This window comes from Cyanistes caeruleus, chromosome 1, assembly GCF_971803275.1.
Source record: "Cyanistes caeruleus chromosome 1, bCyaCae1.hap1.1, whole genome shotgun sequence".
NCBI lineage: Eukaryota > Metazoa > Chordata > Aves > Passeriformes > Paridae > Cyanistes > Cyanistes caeruleus.
In genome coordinates, this window is record NC_141701.1 from 7,902,469 (window position 1) to 7,921,774 (window position 19,306).

Consider the following 19,306-nt stretch of genomic DNA (forward strand, 5'->3'; position numbering starts at 1 on the left):
AGGCTTGTTTTGGGGGACAGAGAAGCACCACAGCTGGGTTAAGGAGGATTTTTTGCTTGGGAATTTGCCTGCCTTTTTATAGGGGTTAGCCTTCTAGCGGAAAAGAAAGTCCTGGATCCTCAATCCTTTGCTACTTAGCTCCTCCCATGTGGCTCCTCCTCTGGTGTGCAGAGACTGGTCAAATTAGATTTTAGCATTCACACGAAGGAGCAAAACACACCCTGCTCAAGAAAACATGTCAACTGAATGTCCATCAGAAAAGCGTGATGATTCTGTACCCCAGCATGGACACTTCAGCCCGGTCAGCTGGATGTTCTCTAGGCTCTGCTGGCTGGGTCTCTGTCAGCTCTGGGGGGAATACAGATACTCTGCTCAGAGGGAGATACCTGCACACAGCCCAGTTACATTTAACCAACTGAAATGCACCAGAGATGCCCCAGGGTATCTCAGATGCATTTATGGGACTGCCAGGAATTACACAGGACCTACAGTGGACTTGTGGCCTCCTGAAGCAGGAGCTGTAGTTGTCTAGGATATCTTGAATTGCACAGAAATTTTATGTGTGGGCAAGTGAATCAAGCTGTGTGAGTCTTAATCTGGAGCTGGATTGTGGCTGAAAAGCTAAAATAAAAATTTTCATGTGCAGCTGAAGGAAGCAAAAAACTGGTTTTGCAAGCTCCAGAGCTTCAGTTCCGCACTTGCAACTTGATATTGATAGGTATTCCACTTAAACCAAAACACACCTAAATCAAAAGGAATCACTCAAATCTCTAAAGAGGAGCAAAAGCAAAGTATGAGGGAAAGGCAGGTGACTGTTAATTGAGTAACATCACAGGATACAGTAGCTGAAGGCTTTGATACTGTAAATAAGAAAGCAGTGTTAGAAATGGCCTAAACTGAAATAAAACCAACTTTGAATGAAAGCAAAGTGTTTGCTGGCTCAAAGATTTGAAACTTGGCTGCTGATTCAATGGATCAAAAATTGCATTGATCTAATGCCTCTGAGTTTCCACTTACGTCCAAAAAATGTAACTTAAGTACAGCTCAACTGGAAGATTGCTGTCTGAACAATGCTTTTTTTTTTTCTTTTAATGGAAAATTTCAGCTCCATTTTTCCAGCAGCCCAAAATATCCTCTGCTTCCCACACTGTGAGATGACAACAATGCTCAGCTGTCTTTGGCCTGAGTTGTGGCACCAGGCCAGAAAGTATCTCAAGTTGTGAAAAGTCTTAAATCAACACATTTTACTAGTAAAGAGTGAGGAAAAACAGTTTCTAAACCATATGAAATATTCATGTCTAGCATCTTGTGAGATACCATCTGGTTAGATCAAACCAAAGCAGAGCTGATAGTGACAGAAAAACACACTGGGTAGAATGTGGGGAGATGTGACTTGAAAATTCATTGTTTCATGCCCTATAAAAGAGCACTACAAAAGCAGTGTCACTTCAGGAACAATTAACTTTTCCAACAAGAAAAAAATATTAAATAAAAGCATTGATATTTTGGGTCTGTTATTAGGAAAATAATAATGTACTTCAGATAATATCATGCTTCTCATAAGGGCATTGATAATTAAATTGCAATTTAATATTTGCCTAAATATTAAAGTGTCTAAGGAAAAACACCAAACCCCCAAGTTACCAAACAAGCACTTCTACAGCCAGAAAGAAGAATAAACAGAGACATATCCTGCTGCAGACATTGTGATCTTCCAGCATTTTATATTTATATTCCCAGAAGTAAATATGTCATTTTATCCCTAAAAGCTCTAGTTCATGGGGTGTAACACTTGGGAGAACCTGATCTTTTCTCCTGCAAGAGCTCCTTTTCTGATGTATGACCTTGAGACAAATACTTTGCTCTGTTACTGCTTCCCCTCCCACTTCCAGTCTCTTCCAAACAGTGACAAGTTTGCTGTGCCCTATACAATGGGGCCTTCAGGTGCTATTGCAATGTAAATAGTGGCAGTACAGGTGCAATTGTGAGTAGAATATGGCTTTGATTATTCAGTTACAAGGTCACCCTTGGGTGAAAGGATTGCTGTATAAAACATTGCTGAGCCATCAGTCTGTGGTTGCCTCCTGGTTATATAATAATGCTATTTCAAATATACTGAAAGTGTTCAAGGCTTTCCCAAAATTGCCAAGTTTTTGGTGCAGTGGAATATCAGCAGTAAAATGGTCCCACACAGGTGAGTATGAACACAGAGGTGCTTACAGTGCTGGGGCTTTCCCCACTCTCTCCCTGTTGTTGGCAATTTACCCCTTCCTTTTCTCAAGATTAATGAATTAAGCTTCATGCCACTTTGTGTAGAATAAGGAGCTATTGTACCCAGCTCAGTGGAGGGGGAAGACAAAGAAGGCAGAAATTAAATGGTTGCTTTGGAGCATAGAGCTGGAATCAGGACCAGGTTGCTCTCCTTTCCCTCTCTGCACACCTTGTGATAAAACCAAAATGCTACCCCTTTAACAACAGTGTCACTCACACAGTATGGCCCCTGCACAGCCTTTGAAAAGCCAGGAAGAGAGCATCAGATGTTCCAGCCCACCTAATTTGAAAGCTGCCTATAATAAACCTTTAGGAACATGTAAAACAGGAAGGTCAAATTACATAGTTGCACAAGTATCACTGGATTTCTGGCATTTAGGAATAAAAGGTTTTGATCTGTTCCATTTTAAAGTGCCAAAACCATCCATTCACTATGTTAAAATCTAACATTAGGTGCTTTTCTTTTTGTACTTTCCAAAAGCTTAGCTAGAGATAATTTGGACACAGCATGACAAAACTTTGTCTTAATAATATAAATATCTATGCACAAGTAATTTGACACAGTGTGCCATTGCAAAATATTTTATATTCAGTAAAATGACAGTTCTTATCTAGTTCTTATCCACAGAAACCCTTAAAGAAACAATCCATTGCCCTTTAAAAGCCCCTCTCAATCCCTCACTTTCCCATCCATCTTATTTATAGCTCTGTCTTTGTACAGCGCTCCAGGATCTACGAATGAGAAGTGCTTATAAAACCTCTGTGAGAGCCTGGATTTGACATCAGCAGCACTTATGGATGTTATGCATATGAAGGGAAGGCTTGAGTGCAACACGGCTCAGCATTCAAAATCAGCCCCAAATCAGTGTCCTCATCAACAACTTCGCTTTAAGCCAGTGCTCACTTGACATCTGTATAGATGCACCAAAATGCCTCTTAGCCCTTCTCCCACTTATTTTGGACAGGCGTTTCACTGTGTCTATGGGCAGGGATCCTCCCTCCCTGTTTTCCCTCATTGCACAATTGGCTTTCCATGGGCCTCTTTGGCAGCTCCAGCCCTTTTGGAAAGCAGAGTTTATTCCTCTCCTCCTCTTTCAGCCTTGCATTGAGGAGGAGGTCTGTGGCAGGGGCTCGATGCAGCAGAATGTCAATGCCAGAAGTGCCCTTTCTCATGGAAATCAGGTGCAGGAGCCTGGAATTTTCTGTGCAAGAATGAGAGACGTTGGTGGGTTGTTGTTTTTTTTTTTTTGCCCCCTCCCTTTTTGGAAGATTATATTTGAACTGATGAGCTCTGGCTCTCTCATGCCTTTTGGGTGCCAGATCTTTCCTCAGGACTGATTTCTCCATCTCCTCCCTCACCTACATTGTTGTGCCATCTCCTTTCGTCACATCAAATTAGTCATTATGGGCTTATCTTGGCTTTTTTTAAGATTTCATGGATAAAAATGCCAAAGGAGTGTATTTGTTTTGAATTTACTCATGCTGAAGACTGTATTTATGTCCTCCACAAACACTGATTACACCACCTGAACCCCCGGGAGAAAAGAAAGGGCTCTCCTTGCTGTGAGGGAGAAACAGGAGATGTGCAGAAAGGAAACACTGAGATCATACTGATATATCCCTGCTGACCCATTTATTTTACCCTTCCTAAAAGTTTGCTTTTCAAAGTCTTCCTTCTGATTTGGGGGTCGGTAACGTGGTCACTACACCCTTTCAGCATTACAAATATGATGTCCTGGTGTCTTGATACGCAGACAGGCATATCCAGCCCAGATGGTTGTCTGGTACCTTAGAATAAGGTCACTCCTGGTTGCTCCTGACTGGCCAAACTCATCCCCTTTACAGCCCTGCAAGCTGGCCACAATCAGGCTCATGGCATGGAGACTGGAATTAAAGGAACCCATGAAAAATCAAATTCCAGAAGATCTGGCACCTACCAGAACTTCTGTGCAAAACCAGCAGATCCACACATGGCCTCCCGGGACAGGCTGGCATCACTCTCACTGCCCATCAAGCAAGAGTCGCCTTCCACCCAAACACTCCTGCTCTGAATAGCAGCCAGTTGCAGTGTTTTCACAGAATCACAGAATATTCTGAGTTGGAAAGGACCCACGAGGATCACTAAGTCCAGGTCTTAAATGAATGGCCTGTACAGATATCCACCCCACAACCACAGCACTATCAGTCAGTAATTCAACTCTAAATCTATTTGGGCTGATAAGAAATACACCATGTCACAAATTCAGTGATAGCTAAAAATGTATCTTTAAAATTATTTCTTTATTAAAACTCTGCCTTTAAATGAGCAAGACCCAGACCATGCATGAATTCACACTGCAGATCGTGGTCGTGCTGTGATAGAATTTAAACTGGTTTTTTCATACTCTGGTAGAAAGGTATTGTGCATATCAAAGGCAGGAAAACTGTATCCATGCCTTTTTATCCACCTTCAGGAAAGGTTTGATGAACACATCTCAGCTTGTATTTTTGATGAATACAGGATTGTATTTCTGAATGAATATTCTGGTTAAAATAATTTGAAATTTGCTCAAAAATGACATCAGTTCCAAAAATGACAGCACGTAGCACACAGAAAGTATGCAGCATGTTCTGCATGTCGGGCAGATGAAAGGCAGTGCAATTGCTAATTGATAGTGTATTTAAATATCATGCCTGCATACTTATCCTGACTTAAAGCTTGAAATATGTATCATGCTGATAATGCACACACCTCTCATGAAACAAAGTACAAACCCAGAGTCAAACACACTGACCTTACACACGTTGCAAGCCACACGTGCTCACAGCTGACAAATGTTTGAAGCAAAGCATTTACACATAAAACATTTATGCACACATTGTGCAATGAGGCATTGAAATATGCAGCCTTCCATATGTTATACATATTACATATATGATTTCCATGCCAAGTATTTTGGGAAAAGAAAAAGCAATTACCCATATGTTCTCTAAACAATGAGAACGTGTCGTAAGTTGTGGCACTGGAGAGGCAGCTTGATCCTCAGGGAATACTTACGTGCCATGGGCTGGGGAAGAACACTGGAGATGGAAAGGAATAAGCAAACTGTGATGGCACAAACTGGGTTTGTGTAAATGTGTTCATAGAAGAGGCAGCATTTAAATTCACAGAACAGGATAGAATCAAAGAGAACATCCTGAGTTGGAAGGGACCACCAAGGATCGAGCCCAGCTCCTGACCCTGCACAGCACAATCCCCAAGAGTCATACCATGTGTCTGACAGCATTGTCCAAACTCTTCTTGAGCTCCAGCAGTCTTGGTGCTGTGACCACTGCCCTGGAGAGTCTGTTCAGTGCTCAGCCACCCTCTGGGTGAAGAACCTTTTCCTGATATCCAACCTAAACCTTCCCTGACACAACTTCAGGCCATTTCCTTGGGTCCTGTCACTGTTCATCAGAGAGAGGAGATTGATGCTGCTCCTTGTGAGGAAGCTGCAGACCACAACGAGGTCTCTTCTCACTATCCTCCAGGCTGAACAGAGCAAATGACCTCAGCCACATCTCATGTCTTCCCCTCCAGACCCTTCACCACCCTCATGGCTCTTCTTTGGACACTTTCTCATGGCTTACTGTCTTTATATTGTGACACCCAAAAATGGCCCCAGAAGTCGAGGTGAGGCTGGCCCAGTGCAGAGCGGGGTGGGACAATCCCCTTGCCCAGCTGGCCGTGCTGTACCTGATACCCCAGGACAGGGATGTCCCTCCTGGCTGCCAGGGCAGTCATGTTCAGCTTGCCATGGACCAGGACCCCACATTCCCCCTCTCCCTGCAGTCAGGAGGGGAGGGCTGACTCCATGAAGGACTCCATGACGGACTCCGTGCTCACGCTCCCACATCTTGTGCTCCCCGAGCACACGCGTCCATAGGGACACCAGACTGCCTCTGGCATTCAAACCCTAGAGCCAACAGTAGCTCTGCTACAGGGTTAGCTAAAACAAAAATAATAATCGCCCCCAAGGGCCTTGTTCTGTACTGTCTCAGAACCCTGCGTGTGCACTGGGCTGCTGTGATGTGTATATATGTACATACACATGTACATATATACAGACGCATACATACTCGCGCACACGCACATATATGCACAAAGATGTATAATATAAACACATATAACATCAATATTATATATTTATTATCGGTTCTGTGCCCTGTGGGTGACTCCGGAGAGGCGGGGCCAGGCCGCCCCCGGCGCGCGCTCATTGGCCGTGAGGGGAGCGAGGCCCCGCCCCCTCCCTCCGGCGGCGCGTGCGCGAGAGCGCGGGTTGGAGGGCGGGGCCCGGAGGGGGCGGGGATTGGTTGCCATGGCGGTGACGTCAGAGGGTGCCGGGGACGGGCGGCGGAGACACGGAAAGGTCAAACTGGAGGCGAGGGCAGCGAGCGCGGCGGGGCCGCGGCGGCGGCAGCAGCGGGGCACGGCCGGGCACGGCCGGGCACGGCCGCTCCGCAGGGCTCCGCGGGACCCGCCGGCCGGGCGAGGCAGCCCCTCGGTCCCCGCCGCCTCCCCGCACAGGTACGGGAGGAGCGGCACTCCGGGGCCGAGCCTGGGGCGGGGGACAGGCGGCGAGGAGGGGGCCGGGGCTGGGTCGGGGAACGCCTGTTGGAGGTCCCCGGGGTGTGGGGTCGGGGCCGGCCATCCCCGGCCGTGGGGGAGCTGGAGAGGGCTCCCTGCGCCGTGCGGGGTGGGACGGGAGCCCCCCAACCTCCCGGTGTCCCCCCCGTGCCGGGGATCCTTCCCCCGCGGAGCCCCGGGGCTGTGACCCCGGCACTGTGACCCCCATGACCCGCCAGCAGAAGTTGGGTTTTTTTGTTGGATTTTTTTTCCCTGCGGGCCTAAGGGAGCGCTGCCCCCCGCCCCGGCCCCCAGCTTTGCATAACTTGTCTCGCAGTTGCCTGTCCCTCCCTGCACTTTGCCCTTGCCCGGTGGTCTGTGGCGTGAGGGAGTAACACTATTCAAGGACTGGGTTTTGTTTCTCTAGGGAAAGAGCTAGGTCACAAACGAGGCAGGCTACTTAATAATATATATATATGTATATTCCTTTTTTCCCCCCACAGCAGCCCAGTGCACACACAGGATTCTGTGACAGTACAGAACAAGGCCCTTGGGTGTGATTTTTTTTTTTTTTAGCAAACCCTGGAGCAGAGCTGCTATTAGCATGTAGAGTTTGAATGCCACAGGCAGTCTGTTGTCTCTTCCTGCTGAAAGAATAATTTAGAGAAGCAGCAGTGACTCATTAATAGAAAGTATTAGTTGCAGGAAGGCAAAACCAGGTGAAGTTTCTTACTTTACCACAGACTTACCCTGTGACCTTGGATCAGTCTTTCTGCACCAGTCAGTCCTCTGTTTGCTTATGAATTGGGAATAGCGGTGCTTTCCAAAAACGTCCTGTGGATAAACATACTAATGACTGTGAAATGCTTATCTGCTGTAGTGATAATGGGTGGATAGTGATGGTATTTCTGTTACAGAAGCAGAAAGGCTGTAGCCAGGATGTGAACTGTAGTAGCCACAGTAGATGGAAATAAGAGCTTGCTTAAAAAGACATTTAATGACCTGTGATGTTACATGATTTGCACTATGGTCATCTTGCACTTCATATTTTGATATGTAGCGTGTGCTTTCAAAGAGGTGCTGTTCCACACTGCAAATACTTCATGGATGGTTTCTTTTTCCACTTCTGTTTGCCTAGAACAAACCTATGTGGTGTCCTCTTCCACTGCTGAGGAAACCTTGTGAATTTCTAATGTAGCAGATTATCCTTAATAGTTGACATCTCTGATCTACATTGTGTTTTTGAAAGGAAATAGTAAAGGGAAGGACGATAAGTTTATTATACCTGTAATAAAAGGCAATCTTAGTTTTTAGGAACAGTATTTTTCCCCTCACCTTATAGGATGCTCTCTGTGGAAAATCAGAATACTTCCAGTATTTCACAGGCAAAAGCCTACATACAGGAGTTCTGAAGCTGAAGGAGTTGACTGTTGTGGTTCATACACTGCTCTGAAGTGCAGCCACTGCAATAACAAATGGAAGCAGCCAAGCACAGAACTGGGAGTTGCTGCTGCAAATCCTGACCTGAGTGAAATAAGTTTTCTCCCTTAACAGTTTTGCTTAATAGTGATTTGTGCAGCTAGATTACTCATCTTTTAATTTTTATTTTTTTTTAATATATTGTAGAAGAATACACCAGGAAGAAGCAGTGTTTGCCTCATACCTTGGGGATTTTTGAAAGTAATTTGATACATAGTTTCTCACTTACCTTGCTCAATTTAATATGAAACTTCCATAATCAGATTAACATTAAATAGGAAAGCTTTTGTGTTGAGGAGGAGGTAAGCACAACCCAGTTGGGTTTGGTTTGGGTTTCGTGTTTTTTCTTTTTTTTTAAAGGAACCTGAAAGCTGCTCTGGCAGAATGGCAGGTCATTGTTAATTCTTAATATGTAGGTGCCCTGGAAAAATCAAATACCCGATTTCATAGCTACCCTTAGGCATCTTTATGCAAGCAGGGCTCACTGAGTAACTACTGTAAGTCTCATTGACCTTAGTAGGTTTGCAGAGGTCATGTTTTAATATGGGTAAGTTGTGCCTGAACTATTTTCTCAGTAAGTATTAGGAGCAAGTGTTTGTGTACACAATTACATGCTTTTTCCAGTTCTCCATTACATTTTCTGTTTTTCTTTAGATTCTTGCTCATCCTAAAGAAAGCTCTCATTAGGAAGAAACACGGGTTTTTGAAAACAAGTTCCTTTTCAAGATCTGGTTATAGCAGAGCAAACTGCAAGGTTTTACAAACAGCCAGAAAGACCAGTGTTGAGTTTAGAGGAACTTGGCCAGCACAAGCCGAATGTACACGAGTGACATCAGCATTTTTCTGAGCCATTTATGCTGTTCACTTGTGCCGGTTCCCAGCAGTGCCTTGTGTCTTATGTAAGCTCACACTGTACATCCTGTCCTGCTGTTCTCATGCATGATAATTCACTGGCGTTATCTTACGGGAGGGGTTGAGAGCTGCTGCTTGTCTCAAATGTCTGCATGCAAGTTTCCTATGAGCCAGGAGTATAACAGTGTCCTAGGAGACATCTGAGGAATAACTTGGAGTGAGACGCGGCTTGTCCCCTGCTCCTTTTGGTAACAGCACTGTAACCACTGTGCAGTCATGTGGCAGAGGTTTTACTGGACTGAAGCCTTGATCTGTATCCTATGTAGATGGGCCACTAATGCAGTTTTGATGGCTGGTGATAAAGCAGCCATAAAACCCAAAGGACTTCAGTGTCAACAGAAGCCTCGATAATACTAAGACTGGAAAATAAAGGCTTTTATTACACTGTCACTGCACACTTGTCATAAGGTCTTCGGGAGGAATTGTGTCTTCAGATACTGATCCTTCAAACTTGTCTTTGCAGTTAGCATTTCTTCATGCATAAAGAAAGGACTGCCACTTGATGGGTGAAATTGAAACAAACCCTCTGTTATGAGCACTAAACCCAAACATTTCTTCTGTTTTTCTTGCTTGCTAAATCTAGCTGAAACTTGCTGGCATAAAATCCATCCTTAGAGCAATGTGCATAATCTAGTTTTAAGTAAACGGAGCACCTTCTTTGAACAGTGTCTAATGTTTCATACTTCAGTCTCTTTTGTTAGTGCTGTAGAGTGTGAGCGAGCCAAATTCCTGATTACCTGTCTTGGTGAACGTGGTTGTCCTTGTCTGACTCCATGGCTTGTTCAGAGCAGCTCGAAAGTTTCCTTATGAGCACTGATCTGGCACAGCCGTGTACAAGACTGTGAGATTTATAGCTCTGCAGGGGAACAATCTACAGAGGGAAGAAGGGCTGACCTGGAGGAGAAGTGCACCTGGAGAGGAATGCTGATGTTCACTGTGGAAGTAACAGAAATCTTTCCTGTAACTTTCCAGAGTGATCTGCTCCATACTGCACAAAACAGCTTCTGATTGTAGTGGAGAAACAAGAGGAATGCAAAACTTGACAAGGGGACTGGTTATCTAAAAAGGAACAGGTGCAGTCCTTCAGACACTGAAAAGCTGAACAGATTTCTTTAAGTAAGCTTTCTTGCAAGTTTAAAGACATTTATTGGCAAAACATCTAAGAGAAACTTGAATTTTTATATTGAGAAGGAAATTGAGTTACCACTATTACTTTTATTGACTAAAGATAGGGAGGCATGGACTTTCCTAGTGCTTTTGTTATTTATGAAGGATATGCAAATATGTTTTAAAATCATATACAGGAGAATAGGCAGCAATGAAGTTGTATTTTAGAGACTTGTAAGACAGCTGTAAGAATAAATATCATAAAAAAAACAAAACCAACAAAACAAACCAAGCAAACTCCCCCCAAAAAACACCAAGCTTCCAAAAGTACCTTCATATAACACATTCAGGATTCTGTTAATTATATTTTATTGTGTGACAGATACCTGTGTGAATATGAAGGTCCTCATATATGTTGTCATGAATCAGTAGCTTTTTTATGAGATGTGGGCTAATAAAATGTGGTCTGGATGCTTAAATCTGCTAAGATATTTATAAGAAAGCTGGCTCTTGGAAAAAGTTTCCCACCGGATGCAGTGGGTGTCAGGTCTAAAGGTCAGCAGCAGAGAGAGTAAAGAGAGGGCTCTTCTGTGTTTATTTTTCTCCAAATTTTTCAAACAAGCCTTGTATAAAGAAGTAGAGAATCAATCTTCCTTCCTTCCTTCCTAAATTTTTAAGTGCTAACAGGCATTTGCAGGTTCGTTCATACTTAAGCTGTTTGTTGCAAACTTATTTTCTTTGAGAGGGGGGGAAAAAACCCAAAAACCCTCAGTGCAGTTAATACATGCATGAACTCTTAGCACGGAAGTTCCTGGTGTAAATCATAAAAGCCAGATGGAGTTTTAAGTGACTGTCATGTACAACTTGGGGAATGAACATTCCTGATACTAATAAAAGGGCCAGATTGGAGCTACATAATTAATCCCAGCGTCCTTTTCAGTGCCTGATAAGATTTGGCTACAGCAGCCATGGAGTTAATAGAGACAACTGTCAAGTCCTATGAAGCAGTGGATTGTTTGCCTAAAATAAAAGTACCTGTATGCTTACTCTGCTATGTATTTTTTGGTGATTAGTACTCAAATTGCAGCCTAAATAAGGGAAAAAAAAGGCATGTGAGTAGTGCCTGACTTCATCTTGACTCTGTCTCCCGTCTTAAAGATGTATGTAAATATATTTATATAAATATATTTAATATGTATAGTTTATCTGTATGCATTTTATTTATACATATATATATATAAGTGTTTTTAAAGCAGAAGGCAAGTATATAGGGATTTTTTTAGTCTTATATGGCAAAACCTTTTCTAAATTGGAGTTGATTTGAATTAAAATGTCATGCCTGAGGAGCTCCAGGAAACAATCTTACAATGAAGTTTATTCCCTCTGTGTAGCAGTGTCCTGAAGGAAGTATGCAGAAAAGTGCTAAAAAAAAGGCTTATGAGATGGCACAAAGTCTGTGTCAGAGACAGACAGGAGGAGGAGTGGGCAGATGGCAGTCAGTACAAAACACGTGAATAATCAGATTGAGAACAAGCTGAATAGACTGTCAGTGTGCTGGTTGCATGCTGCTGCATTTTGGGTTTTGTGAATGTGCTGGGGATTTTTTCTGTTCTGATCAGTGTTCCATACTCCAGAGAGGTAAAAATCTTCAAGCTAGAGGCATATGTGAGGGTGAAGGCATGTCCACTATAGTTAGGGGAATTCCTGGGATGAGGGAAAGGTCAGCGCTTTCAGAACTACCAGGACTGGAAAACATTAAAAAAAATCTGTTCGATTTGTTACAGACTTTATTTGCAAGTGCATTCAGATCTACCTTTGGCATGCGTGACATGGAATAACACTAAAGTGGTCCAAATGTTAGTGTCTGAACCTGTGTGATGACAGATTTATTTTTTTTCTGAAAAGGTCTGAAAGGTAGTAAGACTTATTTGTGATACATTGTTTATATAACTTACTTTATCTAATTTATTGGGAAAACTCTTTGGATAGCTGTCTGGCCTGACTGTTCATTGCCTGGCTCAGTGGTCTTTTTGAGATTGTTGGTTGGATGCACTGTTGGAGTGTGGAATGGAAAGAGGAGCAGGAGGGGTGGCTGCAGTGGTGAATGATTGATCCTCTAACCCCTCATGCAGTGCTAAGGATTATACAAAAAAATAATAAATAGAAGAAAAAAAAGCCCTCCTTTCCTACTGATTCTTACTTGAAAAAGGTTATAATATCAATTTATAATAATAATAAAGTATACATATGGGAGAGAGTGTGTTGAGATCCAGTTGATCGATAGTAACATGGTCATGTTTGTTTGTTTCAAAATGTTCCTGCATTTTTCTTTTTCAGCAAGTTCCAAAGGCTAAAACAGTAGTGAACTGGTCTAACTGGGGAATGCCCTATTTCCCAAGAAAGAAGCATTGCTTTGTCTGAGCTGGCATTTGAATGGAAGGATCACCACACACCTTCCAGTTTAAAATTTATTTTGTAGAGATAATTTTGCATGCCTGCAGTTATCCTTTAGTAATATTAGTTTGCTCCTTGTACACTGTCTTAGCATGCATGCCTCAGTCTGAGCAACAGCAGTGAAGAGTTTAACAGCACAAGAAGGTAGAGCAAATGTGGTCTGTATTTCTGTAGAAGTGAAGGTTAGAAAGATAAAGAGAAGATTATTAAAATATTCACAAGAAGTGCTCTAGATAAGATTGTTTCGTGTCTGAGGGCATGATGAATCCTGTGGGAATGAGGAAGCTAAAAGGCTGTTTAATTCCGCTGTTTCACACTGAATCAACGTGTTAGATATCAAAGTGGCATTAGTGAAGTTTGTAAGAACATGAGCATTTTATGTAAAGAATATAGAAATAAAGTAAGTTAGTCCAAACCAAATCCTTCACTGTATCTGAGCTATGCAGCGAATGAACATTGGAGGCTTAACGTGAGTATAATAAATCAAACTGCCAGCTGAGCCTCAGAGGGCTTTATTCATGCACTTCATTGTTCTCTCTGCAGATAGAGCAGGGTTCAGCCAAACGCAGGGTTGTCATTCTGCAGATGTTCAGAGTATTTCCCAGTGTTCTGAAGACCGAGCTGGTGTCTGTGCATTGTCCAGACTGCTCAGTTCACTGCTCAGAGTGGTCATGCTCTTGACTTTCATGGGCACTTTTACATGCAGAAATCACAGTGAGTTTGCAGTTTTGAGTGAGTGGGGAGTTATGTTGCATGCTGTTGATAACTCCCAGAAAAGACTCAGATTTGTAGCTTCTGGAAAGTACTTTTTGGCGACAGAAGATGCCCTGCTGACCCTCTGCAGCTTGGCAGAAAATGTTCCTCAGTGCTTGAGTTTCCAAAGCACCTCTCTCAGGGTACGTATTGGGCTACTGGCACAGAGCAGGTTTTTTAATCTTCATCAGACTGTCTCCTTTCCCTATATCCTCAGTAGCAGGCAAACAAAATAGTGAAACAGGAGGCAGAATTATTTAGTAAGATTGAAATGGAAAACAAAAGGGTAAAAACAGAACAGACAGAAAGTTGTGTCCTGGTTTAACACATGGTGACACATCTGCTTGTTCTTGCCTAGAGTTCTAAAGCAAGTCTCTGCTGTTAGGCCTGACAAGTCAGTAATAGTCTCTCATTAGTGTTAGCTTTAAGTATTGAAAGTTAAAATTGCTGAGTTTTCCATCACATCTTCTTTTCTTTTACCTCATCCTCACTAGGGCTCTGGCTGGAGATGGGCACCTTTGTGTTGAAAGAGTTGTTTTTTTCATTCTATCTGTATTCATTTTGCTGAATGACTGGTCCATAATTGATATGCATCAGTATTTTAATGAACATGCTTGCAACATGCTCATATGATTAGTGTGGTGTTTTATTAACTGTGTTTTCTGAGAGTATCTTGGGCATTTTATAGAGACTTTAGGCCTGCTGATAAACATTAACTAAATGATCCGATTAAATGCAGATCATGCTTGTAAATAAATATTCTTTCTCATCTTTTCCCTAGTCTGCTTCTTTTGGAGTTTTTCTTATCTTAAATTATTGTTCAGTGAACTTACCTAGTAAAACTTTAACTTAAGAGTAATCAATATTGCACTCACTTGTAGAAGGACAAGTAAACACATTTTTTCCTATCAAGTTAGGTTAAGATAAGAAATACTACAGCTAACTAATTTCTAATATTAGTTTGACAGGTGTATACTTTATCCCAGTAGAACAAAGGCAGTGTTTAGGAATGTTTTTCTTGGTAGTGGTTCTGTGAGCATAACCCTTGGATCTCCCTGTGGGTCAAGGACAAATTTTACACAGCCCTTTGCAGTGGGATAACTAAGCTGCCTGCTGACAAGATCAGGTACTTTCAGGTCACTGGAACATTAGGAATGTTCTGGTATCAGGGAAGCCAGTTTTTCTGCAACCTGCCCCTCATCTGTTCTGAATATATCAAGGGAGTATTTCAAGGAAATGCTAAGGAAGGTGAAGGTGACATCTAGGGCTTTATGAAGATTGGTGTGCATATCTCTAGCTGAACAGAACTTGCAGTGTTCAAACTTGACTCAGCTGTGATACAAGACAGATTCTTTTAACAAGCAAATCTGTGATATTTTCTTAAACAACTCATCTGTCCATTTTGACTTCCTTTCTTTGTATTCTTTTTTTTATTATTCTAACTTCAAAAAAGAGTTGCCACATCTGATCCCATGCTTTTAATATTATTCATTACAAAATAAATGTAATAGTTTATACTCTTACATATTATGTGATTAGGCATGATTGTTTGGTTTTGCATTCTTCACTTGATTTCAGCTTGCATGACTGAGTTCAGAAACCTAATGAAAATGTTATTATGAGTTTTTTTATTTTGAATATGGTGACTGAATGACTTGTCTTGATAAATGTACTTGTTAGATCAGGGTCTGCTAAGCTGATGTTTCCGTTAAGAGTCAGTTTATGCCAAATATTAACTAGAGGCAGTAAAATCTCATCAAAGTATAATGAATCTGTGTAGTTAAACATTCCTTGGTTCTAACAAGCTGATGGAAGCTGTGATTCTGTATGTTAATGTGAAGTTGCATCTTGTAAGATCAGGGGGAAGTTTGGTGTGTTTGTTGTTCTTTCTTACACAACACAAACTTCAGTGTGAAGCTCCTAGTTGTAGTTAATGATACCTGACTTCTTGCTTACATAGAAATTAAGAAACAACTTTATTTGCACAGCTTGAATTGCTGTAATGTGTAATACTACTTCTGAATTTCTCCTGAGAGTATCAGACATCCCAGTAAAACCAAACCTCAGCTGCAATTTTCAAAGACTGTTAATCATTAATTTACTTTTTTGGGGGGGGTGGGAGAAGGGGTAATGTTTTCTTAAGTTGCCTGCTTTAAATGAGAAGGTGACTACTAAGGTGACTGCCAGTTTACTGCTACACTACAAATCTATTTCTTAATAGTTTAATAATAATTTGCTGGTAACTTCAACTATGCGGCTGTTTGCTTCAGTCATTTATTCCCCCTCTGTAGAATCAAGTTACTTTAACTGTCTGGTTAATCTTTTCACAGATGTGGCTTGCAGATCATTGGAAACTGAAGCACAGTGGTGTACAGGCTATTGATAACTCTGTGCTGTTTCCTGCCTTTCAAGCTACTGGTTTAAGTTGTAAAATATAATTAGTTTTAGGTGTTGTACTTTTAAGTAATAAAAATAAATTGGTATTTGAAGATTAAATATTAGATATTTCACTTGCATACAGAGCTTGGCAGATTTTGCCAACTATGATACTCTGTTTCTTGCATTTAAGTGGAGCATAAGGCAGCTGACAGTGGCTTTGTGCAAGAATGGCGAGTTTTGGTGCTTGAGTTTATTGTACACAAATGACTGGAGCCCTGTGTTTGCAGCATTTCCTTAAGTGTGCCTTTGTACATCCCATTGTACAGGTTAACTTTTAGCAATTTTCACAAAACCTACTTGTTCTAGAAATGTTACTGCTGATGCTTTTTGCTCTAGCACCAGTTATATTTGAATGCTTCACATTAAAAAAAGATTACAAACTGCACGTGAAATTGTTTTGGTTTTTTTTAATGGAATTGATTGCTCAGAGGAATTTTTTGTATGTTTTTACAGCATTTTTGTTGAGCTAATATGGTGTCCATTGAACTCTGTTTGAGATGCTACAGTTAGAGAATCACAGAATGATGTGTTGGAATTGACCATCTCATTCTAACTCTCCTGCCATGGGCAGGGACACTTTCCACTACACCAGCTTGCTCAAAGCCTCATCCAGCCTGACCTTGAACCTTGTGACTGAGAATCTGCAGTTGGTCACTCAGATAAAGAGTAGGAACAGTAAGTGTCTCTAAAAATTGCTTTCAGTAACTTGTCCTGCACTGGCAGGTAAACACCTCAGAAAAGGCTGTGGAAGATAATTAATTAGAGTTCAGTCAGTGTCCAAACACCTTGGGAGTTTTCTTCAGTTACCTGTCCTACTTTGTTTGGCTTTTGAAAAAGCAGTTGAAGCAAATAGTAACTGTTGTGGAAACTTGAGTGAAATTTTTAGCTCTTTCAACAGGTGAAGAAAGTCTTCAGGACTGTAGTATCCTTGCACTTCAGACTTCTTTCAGGGAACATGCTCTGGTTTGTAAGCTGAGTATGGCAGGATTCCTAGTTAGAGCCATATGTTTGCTTATTTTTCTATTTTTGTAAACATTTTTCGTATGCCAATATGGTGAAATGAGGTGAGCAGCTTAATTTTTTTTTTTTTTGGCTGATTTGTTATGGTTGATGCCTAGCTTTAATAAGCTTTTATTTCAGGCTCTTATATATAAAATAAAATCCTTATGCAGAAACTCCAGATTTAATGACATTTTTGTATAGGAGCTCTACTCTTGGCCTTTGCTTGCATCAATTAAGCTAATTCTGCAGACGGTACCCTTGACCTAATGAAGTAACTGATGCTCATGTGTCAGCAGGTGTGTTATTTCCAGTCAGTGAAGGAGGACAGAACCACATCCTTGGGTAGAGGTTTTCACAGATATTTTTTGGGAATATTGGTATTGAGAAACATGTTATACCAACAAAGTCTTCATGGGAATTTTTGCCTGATGTGCTTTTTCTGTCTACTCAGAAAGATTTTTGTTTATTCTTGTGTGTGGAGGGCCAAAGGCCAGTGATTTAAGAGTCTCATCCCTCGACCCTGGAAAGGAGGTAGGAAGTAACACCTCCCTAGGCTGGGGTGAGAGAAGCCTTTCTCCCGCAGGTCTTTGCAGTTAAATGTTAATCCTTTTGGGTTCTGGTGTTCTATTGGTTTGCCAAGTTTATGTCACCCTGTTCAGCCTGTGTTTACCTTTTATGTATTCCTTCCAGAATGTTCCCCCTTCCTCAGACCCCAATTGGCCCAATTTTGGTGCATTGCTCTACCCTGTCAATCCCCATTGGTTGCCCCTGTCTCCCGTCCTGTGCACCATTTTTACCTGTTCCCATTGGATCCTAGCCCTCTGAACCACCCTCTCATATCTCATATATAATTCTGGGCCCTGAGCCTGTCCTTGTTCTTGTCCCTGGACCCCCTTCAAGGCAGTAAAGCTTTCAGGTACCCAAACAAGAACCTGTCCCGACGACATCCTTCCTCGTCAGCTCTCTAGTGGCACTGTGCCCCAGACCCAAATGTGCAGGCAGCCTTAGGGACTTAGTTGTAGCACGGTGCTGCACTTGTGTTCTTCTGGTTTGCCTTGGCCTCCTCATGTTCTTCTGGTTTGCCCTGGCCTCCCCAAGGGTCGGGTGCTTTCAGGACTAACCTGTACTGTACCAAATACTGGCAAGTGGAGCACTGGGAACAGAAAACAGGCTTGGGACTCCTTCCAGCATTTAGGAAAAGTGATTGCTGTGGAATTGCTCAGCTGATTTCCATGGAGGTGGAGTCTGCTGACTGTGTTTGGCACAGAAGCCTGTGGGAAGAGCTCCATGTTAATGTGCAGTGTTAACAAAAGAGGCTGAAGGACAGTGTTCAGACTTGCAGTGGGGGTGAACTTGGATGTGGAGAGTGAAAAGCAGCTTGATGTTCCTCTGCTGATTTTTTTTTTTTTTTTTTTTCCAAGTTTCAGGTTTCTCTTGCAGGCAGAAAAGTACTAAAGCTGCATATAAAAGGTTGCAAAGTTAATATTACCTTTAAGGGTGTCTGGTTTTACCAAATTCATTTTTTGTTGTTTACTTTATCTGAAATCTACATCTTGCTCACATTACTCTTCCCCACTCAGAATGTTGATACCAAATGTCTTAAGTATTTCTGTCTTTTTAGGGAGCTGGGAGAAGGGAAGGTTCTGTTGTGGTTAAACAATTCACCTATCTTGGTTTCGCACTGTATCATCACCAACATGGGCAGTCCTAGCCTATGCAGTGCCTTCCTGTCAGTGCTGAGGATCCAACTTCTATCCAGTGATTGAGATCATCTGCCTGCTGTTGCAGAAAACTCATCTTTTTTTCTCTATTTTTTTTTTTTCCCCAGGATTATTTTGCAGCTAACATAGTGGTTGTCCAAGTAACTTGCATCATGAAATCCAGAAATTCCTGGAGCAGTAGAGGAAGTAGGAATCCCTCAGCTGGAAGACAGAGAAGATGACTACTCTTCTGTCACAGTGCTTTTTCCATGTTCAATTTAAACCATCCTGAAAGTGTACTAGTAGTCAGACTCTGTGGTGTGAGTATTTTTTTCATGGTTTTTGAATAGTCATTGTGCAACAGCCTCCCTCATTAAGATAATTATAAAGCAATACTGAGTTGCATTAAATGATGTTCTTGTTGCGCAGTTGTTTTCTGTTTGAGGTACAACACAGAGTTCAGCTGCATGTAGTTATGTTCTTGTATTACTCTGTATTTTGCAGAGCTAATAAAAATTGCTTCAAGATTAACTTGAGAACAACTGTGTGTTGTTATCCCCAGAATGCTTGTCACTGTAGGCTGGGTACTGGCTTTCTTTGCTGC

General features: G+C 42.0%; 1 long non-coding RNA gene across 1 annotated transcript; it reads left to right on the forward strand.

The window, feature by feature from the left end:
* Positions 1 to 6,728: 6,728 nt before the first annotated feature.
* Positions 6,729 to 19,013, forward strand: LOC111945150 (uncharacterized). Its single transcript, XR_015283605.1, has 2 exons — positions 6,729 to 6,817; positions 18,831 to 19,013. It is a non-coding gene; the product is annotated as an uncharacterized LOC111945150 (long non-coding RNA).
* Positions 19,014 to 19,306: the final 293 nt, after the last annotated feature.